General features: G+C 43.4%; 1 pseudogene; it reads left to right on the forward strand.

Annotated features, from left to right (window-relative positions):
• Positions 1-13,343, forward strand: part of LOC144684350 (cytochrome P450 2D10-like) — a 36,513-nt pseudogene that overhangs the window by 9,567 nt on the left and 13,603 nt on the right.

Here is a 13,343-nt window from a genome sequence, read left to right on the forward strand (position 1 = left end):
GAGGACTCGAAACGTCAACTCTTTTCTTCTCTGCCGATGCTGCCAGCCCTGCTGAGTTTTTCCAGGTAATTCTGTTTTTGTTTTAGAAATTAATGGGATTGGTCTAATTACTATTAGGTTGGGTATTAAACATTCCAGGTATTTGACTTTTAGAAGAGATGAACAAAATGGAGAAATCAGAGGAATTGTCCTAATGGAAGAGGTAAAGATAGTTGAGAGAAAGGCTGTTAGATCAAAAAATCAAGCTACGAACTCAGGAGCAGAAACACCCCTGGAAACACTCATAGGCTCCTAACAGCAGTTGCAGTGTTGGGCAGAATATAAGTCAGGAAATTCTAGGTGCATGTACTAAGGGTAATACAGTTATCATGGGGACTTAAATCTTCACATAGACTGGGCACACCAAATTTGAAGGTTGAGCAACTATGAAGGTTGAGCAAACACACATGAGGTTATGAACAAAATTAGGTCAGATGGGATTGAGGGTAACATATTAGTATGGACTGAGGATTAGTTAACCATCAAGAAGCAGAGCAAGAATAAATAGGTCATTTTCAAGTTAGCAGTTTGTAACTAGTGGGGCACCACAAGGGTCAGTGCTTGGGGCATTACAACATTAGGTGGGAAAGTAAGTTCTGAAGAGGAAGCGAAGAGGCTACAAAAGGATATATACAGGATAAGCGGGCAAGAACTTGGCAGATGAAATGTAATGTGCAGAAATGTAATGTTATCCACTTTGGTAGGAAGAACAGAAAAATAGAATATAATGTGAAAGTCTGGGAAATGTTGATATTAAGAGGCACTTGGACAAGGTGTAGCTTTTCTCTCACTTAAATGGGCAAGCTTTGATAATGTTTCTGTCCAGTTTCAAAGCGGGGACTTTTCACATGTAAAGTGAACGTGATAGCCTCTACTTGGGCCTAAATCACAGAAAGTTAATATGCAGGTACAACAAGCAATTAGCTAATTAACTAATGGTATTTTAGCCTTTGTTAAAAAGGAGTTGCAGTATAAGAGTTATTATTTTTTATTCATTCATGAGACAAGGAGCCTTGGTGAGTTTCTGCAGTGCATCCTGTGATGCACATACTGCTGCTACTGTGTGTTGGTGGTGGAGGCAGTGAATGTTTGTGGAAGGGGTGCCAATCAAGCGGGCTGCTTTGTCCTGGATGGTGTCAAGCTTTTTGAGTGTTGTTGGAGCTGCACTCATCCAGGCAAGTGGGGAATGTTCCATCACACTCCTGACTTGTTCCTTATAGATGGTGGGCAGGCTTTGGGGAGTCAGGAAGTGAGTTAATCGCCACACAATTCCTAGCCTCTGACCTGCCGTTGTAGCTACAGTATTTATATGGCTCGTCCAATTTATGGTCAATGATAACCCGCAGGATGTTAATAGTGGGGGATTCAGTGATGGTAATGCCATTGGACATCAGGGGGCAATGGTTAGATTCTCTCTTGTTAGAGATGGTCATTACCTGGCACTTGTGTGGCACGGACGTTACTTGTCGCTTGTCAGCCCAAGCTTAGATATTGTCCAGGTCTTGCTGCATTTGGGCATGGACTGCTTCAGTATCTGAGTCGCGAATCGTGCTGAACATTGTGAAATCATCAGCGGACATCCCCACTTCTGACCTTATGATGGAAGGAAGGTCATTGATGAAGCAGCTAAAGGTGGTTAGGCCTAGGACATTACCCTGAGGAACTCCTGCAGTGATGTCCTGGAACTGATGTAATTGACCTCCAACAACCACAATCATCTTGTTTTGTGCTAGGTATGACTCCAGTCATAGTCCAGCAGACAGTTTCCCACACCGCCACCCTCCCCCCAATTCCTATTGCTTTCAGTTTTGCTAAGGCTTCTTGATGCCACACTTGGTCAAACACTGCCTTGATGTCAAGGGCAGTCACTCTCACCTCACCTCTGGTGTTCAGCTCTTTTTGTCCATGTTTGAACCAAGGCTGCAATGATGTCAGAAGCTCAGTGACCCTGACAGAATCCAAACTGAGCATCAGTTATTGCTAAGCAAGTGCCACTTGATAGCACTGTCGATGACCCATTCCAACATTTCACTCATGATTGAGAGTGGACTGATGGAGCTGTAATTGGCTGGGTTGAACTTGTCCTGCTTTTTGTGTACAGGACATAACTGGGCAATTTTACACATAGCCGGGCGGATGCCAGCGTTATAGCTGTACTGGAACAGCTTGGCCATGGGCATGGCAAGTTCTGGAGCACAAATCTTCAGTACTATATTATATCCCATTAGGTCCTATTCTTTAACCATAATGACTGGATCCCCCGCACCCCCCCCTCCCTTTCCAACATCATTTCAAACCAGTCTGAAATTACCTTGGCACCAGCCAGGCAACATACCATGTGGAACTCTTGATCCTGCTAACAAAGGTTGCTATCTGTCTCTCTAATTATTGACTTGCATACAGCTACAAAAATTACACTTCCTTGCCTCATCCTCCCCCCACTTGCCACTTTTGGACAGCCCTCTGCTCCAAGGTGCAATGGTCCACATTCTGGCTGGCCTTCTAACTCTCCAGGTTGACCGAACTAAACAAGCCTAAAGGTAATTGAAGTAGAGAGTTGGGCTGGCTATTGCCCAGGGTTTGGTTTCCTACCGAATCAAGAGATTGGACCCTGTGGTGCTAAATGGACAGCTCCTTCTGAACTCTCTCTGCTTTGACTCCCTGAAAGTAAATTCCGTGGATACTAATTATAAACTGAACGTTTGCCTATTCCGTCCACATCACACAGCATTTCCAATGGAATTGGTCTCAGCAGGTGAGACAACTATCAATATGCTAATATTGCTGAAAAAAGAGACATGTCGAAGCTTTTTGGCTTGCACTCATCAGAACACTTCACAAGAATACCAATATAAGGGGAAAACAACAATTTATACTGTATGTGAAGAGAGTGTTGATTGATTGGCAAGTGGACTCTGATTGGTAGAGGCGTTGCCATAGAGAATGCACCAGTAATGATGACTGACAGTTAACTGCCAACCATCAGTCGCCATCACTGGTGCATTCTCCAGTGATGCATAGTGTCCTGATGAGTGCAAGACAAAAAGCTTTGACATGTCTCTTTTTACTCAAGTTCTGTACTGCCAAACAACTATTAATATGCTAATAACAAGCCATGTTATGGGTACCTTGGTGCGCTGGTGTGTTGCAGCTCACTCAGTGAGTTCAAGCTTTTGTGGCAACCTGTACATGCATGTTGTAGCCTGATGCCATGGATAGTGATGGTAGAGGCTGCAATATTTTTTCCATCACATGGCTGACCAGGAATCTCTCCCGCTCTTACCATCTGCCATTGGCGTGTGTTGGAAAGATTTACAAGTTGATAATCAACCTTACTGACCACGTTATAAACACACCTTCCATTGTCACCAAGTCGTAGGATAGGACTCAAGACTGGAGCTTCTGGCTCAGCGACAGGGATGTTATCCACTTTGCTACAAGGCTTCTTATGTGCATCTTACCATTACCTTAAAATTGGTTGAAGGTTGACGGCCATTCCGAGTTCATTCATTCAGGCTGGCTCTTTGTTTTTTCTTACTTGTTCTCAAATAGGTCGAGAAAATGTTGGCTTCATGCTCATATAAAGAATGGAAATGGCTTATTGCCATCTGATGCCTCCTTTTCCATGCCATGACCAAAGTAGCAGAGGGCACAATGCGTGCATTAACTATTAAATGATCAGAGCGTGCTGCATGAACTCCACAGATGTTCTGGGTGGGATTTGCTGGGACTCCGTGAAATGAATGCACTGTCATGTAACAATCATTGAGTTTTTGACCGAACTTCGAAGGGTCTGTGGACACACCTAAAGTGCTGTGCGCTCTTTACCCAAGAAAGGACTAGAAAAGAGTGCAATGAAACTTCACTAGATTGGCTCCTGGGATGAAGGGATTGTCCTATGAGGAGATATTGGGTAGACTAGATCTATATTCCCTGGAGTTTAAAAGGATGAGAGGTGATCATATTGAAACTGTCATGTCCATAAGATATGAAAGAGATCAAAAACTGTTTAAATCAAATCTTACTTTTTGACTAATTAAAAAAACAGACTTTGCTGAATCAAAAGATGGCTGCTACGAATCACATGATTTACAAATTGACTACAGTTTCTGGAAACATCCAACAGCAGTTACAGGACAAAAGCTCAGCCCTCATTATTGTGGAATCTCACACCTCTCATTGTGAGGACACAATACAATCAACAAAACCAGGGACCAGTGGACAACTTATCTCCCCAGCCTGGACTATAACAAAGGGAGAGCTGTCAAAACTTGTTATAGCTGCAGAGGCATTGATAGCCACCATCTATCTCCTACAGTGAACAATGTATTTTGACCAGAGGCACAGAAACTGCTTGTTAACCTGCCACTGACTCATTAATGGGCAACACCACATGACCTCAGCTTCTGGCCCTTTGGAAAGTTATTATTACATTTCTAGACTCTCAACTCAATCTGCTGTTTAACCTCAGCCTGAAAACACCAAAGCATGACTCCAGGCTGACCATCAGCCTGCATCAAGTCGAAGCTTCCTCAAAACCTGTTTTTCTGGAAGATTCCTGCCATTGCCTGCTGAACAGACCAAGTCTCTGTATGAACAACTTCATCTTGCTGCCTCACCATTAACTTTAAAGGAATTCTGCAAGTCCTGCTCCCAGTTAACTGAACCCACGTGAACTGTAGCTCCCCTGTGAAGGAACCCTCACTGGACTCTTACTTTCTGGATTCTGGCAATCACATGAACTGATATCTATATCTGTGGCTCTTTTTCTTTAAAATTATGCATAGTTGTAAAAACTCTTTTCTACCTTCTTTTTTGTGAGTGTGTGTGTTTTGTCTGTGTGTGTGTGTGAAGTTCCAACCATCCCCCAGGGTTTGAATGTAAGAATAAACTATATCCTGATTTAACCATAAAGAGAGTTTGCTGCGTGTCACTTTAAAATCAACATCACAAACAGGGATTGGAGAAACATGCCACAGCCTATTTACAAAATTAAAACACCTCTGCCTATGGACGGACAGTGAGAAAATAAAGGGGTTCAGTTTGCCTCTCTCCCCTATCCGTAAGAAAACAACTTCATGCCTTTGATGGGGTAGATGCTGAGAAAATGTTTCCCTAGCCGGGTAATCTAGAACACGTGTCAATGTCTCAGATTAAGGGGTCAGCCTTTTAGGACTGAGAAGAGGAGAGATTTCTTCATTCAAAGGATTATGAATCTTTGGAATTTCCTCCCACCCACCCAACTCCTAACCAGTCACCCCAGGTTTCCTCAGTGTTGAATAGGATAACAGTGGATATCTACTCTGAACATTAACTTGAACTGCACAAAAAGATCTGAGGCTCCAGAGGGCAGCCTTGGCCTCCTAGGGAGCCAACCTTGGCATTTCCCACTGGTCAAGTAAAGTGGGACGGAGCATTAGTTTAAAATAAAGACATGCAACTGGGAAAGGGGAATTCACCTGGATAATCCTGTCCTGATGGCCATGGTCAAGCGGCACATGGATGGGGTGATTGCCATGTGACTCTTAAATGCTCTGCCATTTGTACAGCAGTGTATAGAGCCACATGGGTAACAATTGTTACTGCTCCTGTGGCTATTTGAACAAACTGCAAAACCTTTTCTTTAATTGCTGCCAATTTTCTATGTGGAAAAGTCATGAAGTTGTTAATACAGAGACAGAAAATATCAGTCTCATGTTTGACACATCGATGGCCTTAGAATATAGTAAATATATCACAGTAAAGACAGTATAACCAAACCAACCAGGGGTCCTGAAGAAAATATGTTTGTAAAGAAACTCACTGGAACACATTGAGGATTAACGGAGGTAGTGACTGACAGGGTTGATAATATTGATTATTATTTGCTAAGACACCAGTTTGGATCCAGGGGAAATAATTATTGTTGTGTTGCTTTCATAGTAAATGTAATGGGATGAATTTCCGTGTCCACAACTTTCAACAAAATCAGAAACATTTTGTAAAATAATGTATGTCATTTCAAACTCTGTGTTCTTTTTTGCAGCTGTTGAATACGTTCCATTTTATTCATCACTTCCCGGGTCTGCACAATAAGATATTTGAAAACCAAGAGAAAACCATTCACTTTTCAAGAGAAGGTATGTGATGGAAACTGCAGCATATTCCAGTCAGTGTTGTGTGGTTGTGTTTTAAATTCACTTTCTGTCACACTATGTAATGGATGTTGCCTTCGGAGCAGAGAAGGGGAAAGTAGTTGGAGCATATTAAAGGCAGGATTATTTTACATTTGTTGTTAGGCCTCCCTTTCCCTGTTTTGAAGGTATTTACTGCCCTCCTGTGATAGTCTTCTCACAGCCAACAGTTATTCACTCCCCAAAAAGGCATCTGGTCTCTGCCTATTGGTGTTCTTGAACTAGTATTAAAAGGTATTTAGGGGGAATAGTATAGTGGTTGTGTCATTGGACCAGTAATCAGAGAGCTGGGCCTGTACTGCTGAAAAGGGAGACATGCTGTCTAAGCTTTTCGTCTTGTACTCATCAGGATAGCTTGTAAGAAATTATCAACTGTAACAGGGGAACAACAATTTATACCGCATGAGAAGAGAGCGCTGATTAGTTGGCAAGTAGACTCTGGTGGAGGTGTTGCCATGGAGAATGCAGCATGTTCCCATGCCAAGTTAACTGCCAAGCTTTGTTCAAATTTAAACTGGGCTGTTCGACTCTGATTGGCCAAGGCACTGCCCTGGTGGGGTGAACTGGGGAATGACTGTTCCCTAAGCTTTTGTTTAGTTAAAAAGGTACAACCTGTGGACATACTCCTTTTGTCTGCAAAGGTTAGAGCCTGGGTGTGAATATATGTGGCTTCTGGCATGCCTAAGTGAGCCATGCTGTGAGCCCGACTGACAATCTTAAATTGGTTTTCAGTGTAATTCTTAGCACAGTCAGGATTATTTAGCAGGTGTTGTCCAATCACAGAATCACACCTAATGTTGGACACTATGGCCAGAATTTTGCACTTGCTGAGTGAGCATGCAGTGGACACATTCGATTGCGAAATGGGGCGTGGTGACATCTGGAGGGCATCATGATGTCATTGCACCGCCTTGCAATATTTCAGTCAGAACCGCGCCCGCCGACAGCTAAAGGGCCAATTAAGGCCATTTAAAGGGCTGCGATTCTGAATGGCCCATGCGCTTTTCCGCTCAGTCAGGTAGCCTTCACGTTTTTCATGCATTCTACATCCAGGGTGGGATTAAAAGGCCCAAAGACTGATATTAAGGTGAGTAGTTAGGAGCCTGTCTGTGAGTTGCTTGTATTTGGTTTAGAGAAAATTTCGCATGTTTTTCTGGTGTTCTTGAGGACTCTGATTTTTCAGCATTTGCAGAGGCCTCCTGCCAAGAGGCCCCTTCAGTGCAGCAACCTGTGCAACTATATGGACAAAAATGGGGATTGTGTACTCTGCTGGAAGGATCTCCTCCTCAGAAGAAGAGAGGGCCAGAGGTTGCCTGCAGGCAGCGTCCCAGAGTGGGACCTATGGAATGAGAGGCAGAACCAGAAGGGATCTAGGGTTAGCAGGAAGTGCATGGCAGAAGGGTCCAGAGAAGGCACCATTACCCAGCAGGCAGAGTCCACAGGCAGCGATCATGCTACCTGGACATGTCTGAGGTTCAGTGCTGAAGAAGGCTCCGCCACTCCAGGGAGACTGTCACTTCCATATGTGAAATGATTAAACGGAGTGCAGCCGAGCTAACTGAGTGAAGACTTCGAGTTTGGTGAGGGGGGAGTTTTATGTGTTAATTTTGTTCATAAATTTTGCTCATAAAATCTAATCTAGTCTGTAATTAGCAGTAACTGGGAAGTACTGTGTAAGCAGGCTAAGTTCTATTTTCTTGTAATTTAGAAAGTGTAAACTCACTCTCAGCTTTAGGAGCTGAGTAGTTAATTAGCTAACTGATTGAATCTGGTTACTGTAGCCGCAGTTCAGTTTACTATAAATTCAGGGTTCTTTCATGCAGCCAAGGCAAATGGAGTGCAGCTAAGCTAACTGGCTAAAAACCTGGAGTTTGGTGAGTCTGGGGAGTTGGGGAAAGGAGGTGTTAGTTTCCTTTTTCTAACTCCCTCACCCCATAGGAATTGGTTCTAGCTTTACAACAGGGAAAGGAACTCGTTGTTTGGTGATTATCTGGGAAGTGGGTAAGTTCCATTCTACCCCTGAGGTTTAAAATAGTACTCAAAATAGTGGTAAAGTTAATAAAATATATAAGAAAGCAACACATATAAGTGATTAATATAATTAATTATGTAAAACACATTAAGGATGGCAGGACAGGTGATGTGTTGAGGTTGCAGCATGTGGGAGCTCCTGGATAACATTATGATCTAGGGCAAACACGTCTGCAGTAAGTGTTTACAGCTTGAGGAACTTCGGCTCAGAGTCATTCAGCTGGAGGCTGAGCTGCAGACAATGCAACACATCAGGGAGGGTGAAAGTTGCCTGGATGCTTCATGTCAGGAGGCAATCACACCACTTAGGATAGGGTCTTCTGATTTGGTCAGTGGCCAGGGACAGGAGGTTGTGACTGCGAGTGAGGCAGGTAAGGGGACCCAGAGAGTAGGAGTGTGAGCCTCTGCAATTGTCCAATTGGTTTGAGGTTCTTTCAGCTTGTTTGGATGAGAGCAGTGGCAGCAGGGTGGAGGAGCAAACTGACCATGGTACAGGAAGCTATTCAAGTGGGGGGAACAAAAAGGAATGTAGTGGTAGTATAGGACAGTATAGTAAGGGGGATTGACACTGTTCTCTGTAGCAAAGAGTGAGAGTCCAGATGGCTATGTTGCCTGCCCGATGCCAGGGTTCGGGACATCTGCTCAGGGCTGGAGAGGAACTTACAGTGGGAAGTTGGGGGGGATCCAGTGACCGTGGCCCATGTTGGTACCAACGACATAGGCAGGATGAGGAAGGAGGCTCTGTATAGTCAGTATGAGGAGCTAGGCACCAAATTAAGAAGCATAACCTGAAAGGCAATAATTTCTAGATTATTACCTGAGCCATGTGCAAATTGGCATAGGACAAATATGATTAGAGAAATTAATGCTGAAAAACTGGCGTGGGAGAAGTGGGTTCCAGGTTGTGGGACACTGGCACCAGTATTAGGGAAAGCGGGATCTGTGCCTTTAGGACGGTCTACACCTGAACCGTGCTGGGGCTGGTGCCCTTGTGAACCGCATAACTAGGGAAGTAGAGAGGGTTTTAAACTGAATAGTGGGGTTAAAGGATCAAATTTGGGTAGATGTGATAAACCAAAGAGTAGAGACAAGGCAAGAGAGAAAGGTATTAATATGGGAAATGATAAACAGATCGTGAGTGGAAGGGGCAAAGAACACAAATCTAAGAGTAAATCAGCAGATAAGGCTAGATGATACAAAAATAATAAAAGGACAAAACTAAAGGCTCTATCTAAACACACGTAGCATTCGAAACAAAACAGACGAACTGATAGCGCAAATAAAAATAAATAAATACGATCTGATAGCCATTGCAGAGACATGGCTACAGGATGACATAGATTGGGACCTGAATATTGAAGGGTATATGACATTTAGAAAGGACAGGAAGTTAGGAAAAGGTGGAGGGGTGGCTCTATTAATTAATGATGGTATTAGCACATTAGAGAGGGATGACCTAAGTTCAGGAAACCAGGATGTAGAAGCGGTTTGGGTTGAGTTTGTGGGAGTGGCGTACAGTAATGTAATTGTAACTCATTGTAGGATAGAGTATAAAAGAAGAGATAATGGGAGCTTGTCAGAAAGGTACAACAATAATCAGGGGGGGATTTTAATCTACATATAGAAAAATCAGATGGGCAAAGAGAGTAGTTGAGGGGTTCATAAAATGTTTTCTTGATAGTTTCTTAGAACGGCTGGAGCCAACCAGAGAGCAGGCTATACTAGACCTGGTATTGTGCAACGAGATAGGATTAATTGATAACTTCATAGTGAAGGGAACCCTCGGTAGGAGCAATCATTGTATGATTGAAGTTTACATTCATTTTAAGGGAGAAATGAGTGCGTCCAAGACTAGTATTTTAAACTTAAATAAGGGCAATAATGAGGGCATGAAAGCAGAGCTAGCTAAAATGAACTGGCAAATGAGGCTAAGGGATAGGTCAGCAGAGGTTCAGTGATAGACATTTAAAGGGATATTTCTGAATACACAGAACACATACATTCCAATGAGAAAGAAAAATTCCAAGGGGTGAGCCAACCATCCGTGGTTAAATAAAAAAAGTTAAAGACAGTATCAAACTTAAAGAAAGAGCATATTATAACACAAAAACAGGTGGCAAGTCAGGAGATTGGAAAGAATATAAAGAACAGCAACGAGTGACAAAAAGATTAATAAGGAGGAAAAAATTAGAGTATTGGAGCCAGCCAGCATGAAATTGATTTTGGGAGCCGATTGCAGGCAGGAGCAGATTTCAAATCCACTTCCAATCCCACGTGCTCGCACGCCAGGCTGAAAGTTCAGGCCTGTGTTTTGAGTTTTGCAAGCACGGGCTGGTGAGTGTGGACAGTACTTTGCCTGTTGTGAACACCGGAAGGGACATGCTGTTTGATACGATCTGCCAGTTGTTGGGACATACGGCATATATACCTGGCATCACACAGGCACTGAAATCCATATACCACATTACTCATTTGAATGTTAGGCAGAACATCTTTTTGTCTTGACGGCAGAATCCTGTCAGTGGAGAATACCACTCATGTTGCTATTGCATAGTAACAGCGTTAAACAGCTAGCTTCACCTGTTGCTCAATTTTTGAGACACCTTACCCTTCCAGAGTAATCAGAGGTAGACTGGGCATTTTTTAGGACTGAAAGTGGCAGCCTTAGGCCCGTTCATGGGTTTGCACAATGTACAGTGAGCAATGATTTAATGAGGGTAGCCATTACCCTGCAGCATGACATTTTTTCATGTCCTATTTCAGCATCAAGCTTGCATATTGAGCAAATGGCTCAGGCCCTATTTACGAGGTTGCCAATAAGACTAATCTTACAGTGCTTGGAACTGTAGGAATCCCAACGCGCGTATTGACCAGCGAAGGCTTGCGGTAGACAGCAGTAGAGAACCCATTGGCAGATTTCTCAACCAGCACGTCAAGGAAAGGGAGCTTGTTTGACTTTCCATTTCAAAGGTGAATTTGGGTGCAGGATGGAGCCCATTAAGGTGTGTAAGGAACTTCTTGCATGCAGCTGCAGATTCAAATATAGCAGACATATCGTCTATGTATCATAAATATGCAAGAGATGTGAGGTTAGGTGTCATTCCATCAAAGATGCATTTCTCATGGAAACCAACAAAGATTTTTGCCAGAGTCTTGAAATGTAACTTTGAAAAGGCAATTGGATAAATATTTTAAAAATGTTTGCAGGGCTATGAGGAAGGAGCAGGGGAGAGGAACTAACTGTATAATTCCAAAAAGGAACTGGCATAGGCATAGTGCTGTCTCATTCCATGATTCTATATATTATCACTGATTTCTTTTTTTTAAAACTGCATTTCAGATGAAACACATCCCTGAGACAAGTTTCCTGGAAAACAATTTGCTAGGGACGATTATTGATCTCTTTTCGGCTGGTACAGACACCACCTTCACCACCCTGCGCTGGGCCCTGCTCTTCATGATGCTGCATCCAGATCTGCAGTGTAATATAAATCAGACTCAAGTAGCTGATAGGGCTATGGAGGCCATTATTGACTGTGTGAGAGGGGAGAAGGAAGATGTCAGTGTGAACTGAGACGGAGGAGTGGGGAAGGAGAGCACCAGTAATAAACGAGGGAGAGAAGAGAAGAATGTTAGTGCATTTGGAAGTCATGTTACGTAGAATGATTGAATATTAGAAACCCAAAGCACAGAAGCAGGCCATTCCTCCACTAGTACCTTTGCTGGTTCTTTGAAAGAGCAGTTATGGGAATTCCCACGTCCCAACATTTTGTCTGTAACCCTGTAAGTTGTTCATACTTAAATACCCCTCCAAATCCCTTTGAAATTTATTTATGCAATCAGCTTCCAGTACTTTTGCAGGTCGAGTGTTCCAGATCCTAATAATCCTGAGTATTCGTCTCCCCATTAGGTCTTTTTGCCAATGATTGTTTTCTCTAGTTATTGAGCAAATACAGGAGTGCAAGACCTGCCCTTTTATCTCCTCTATCCTCACCATTCAAGGCCCCAAACACTCCTTCCAAGTGAAGTGAATTCAGACCTTCTTCTTTCAAGCTAGTCTACTGTATTTGTTGCTCACAATGTGGCCTCCACGGCGACGGGAAGACCAAATGCAGATTTGGGTGACTGCTTTATGGAACACTGCCACTCAGTTCACGAGCAGGACCCTGAGCTTCCAGTTGCCTGTCATTCTATTTCTCCACCTTGCTCTCGCACTGACATCTCTGCCCTCGGCCTGCTGCAATGTTCCAGTGAAGCTCAACATAAGCTGGAGGAACAGCACCTCATCTTTCGATTAAGCACTTTACAGCCTTCTGGACTCAACATTGAGCTCAACAACTTGCAACCATAAACTCTGTCCCCGATTTTGTTTCATTATTTCTTGTTTTGGTTTTTTTCTTTCAGACAGCAGCACAACTGCTCTTGGCGCATCTTTTGTTCCTATGTTTCTTTTCTTACCCCATCTCCATTCTCCTTGGCCCTGGAGGACTAAACTTTCTCTCATTCAGTCTCTCCTGTCTTTAACCCTATCACAGACCCTTCTTTGTCCTTATCCCACCTGCTCAAAATCTATTACATTTTTACCTTTACCCAGTTCTGATGAAAGGTCACAGAGCTGAAACGTTAACTCTGTTTCTCTCTCCATAGATACTGCCAGACCTGCTGAGTTTTTTTCCCAGTATTTTCCCTTTTTATTTCAGGTTTCCAGCATCCACAGTATTCTGCTTTCCGAAAACACAGGCCAGAATTTTACGTCCCGCGGGCAGGCGCATGCCCGGCCCGAACGGGCGTGAAATAGTGCGAGATCATGTCGGGTGAGCGACATTATGCACCCGCGCGATATTTCACTCGGCGGGCGCATGCAGCAGTCGGAAGTGCGCCTGCCAACAGTTAAGTGGGCAATTAAGCACATTAACGATGTAATCAACATCGATTTTAGGTGCCCGTCCACATTTATGGTTGGCGGACACGTCATTTTCCCAGACGACATTCACATTTTTGCTCAAACCTCGATCCAGGGCGGGATGAAATCTCCGTGGGGAAATAAAATAAAAAGAGATATCTGGGGACTGGTTTTTTTATGAGGTATGTTTTCAGCTG

Source organism: Cetorhinus maximus, chromosome 9 (genome assembly GCF_964194155.1).
Source record: "Cetorhinus maximus chromosome 9, sCetMax3.hap1.1, whole genome shotgun sequence".
NCBI lineage: Eukaryota > Metazoa > Chordata > Chondrichthyes > Lamniformes > Cetorhinidae > Cetorhinus > Cetorhinus maximus.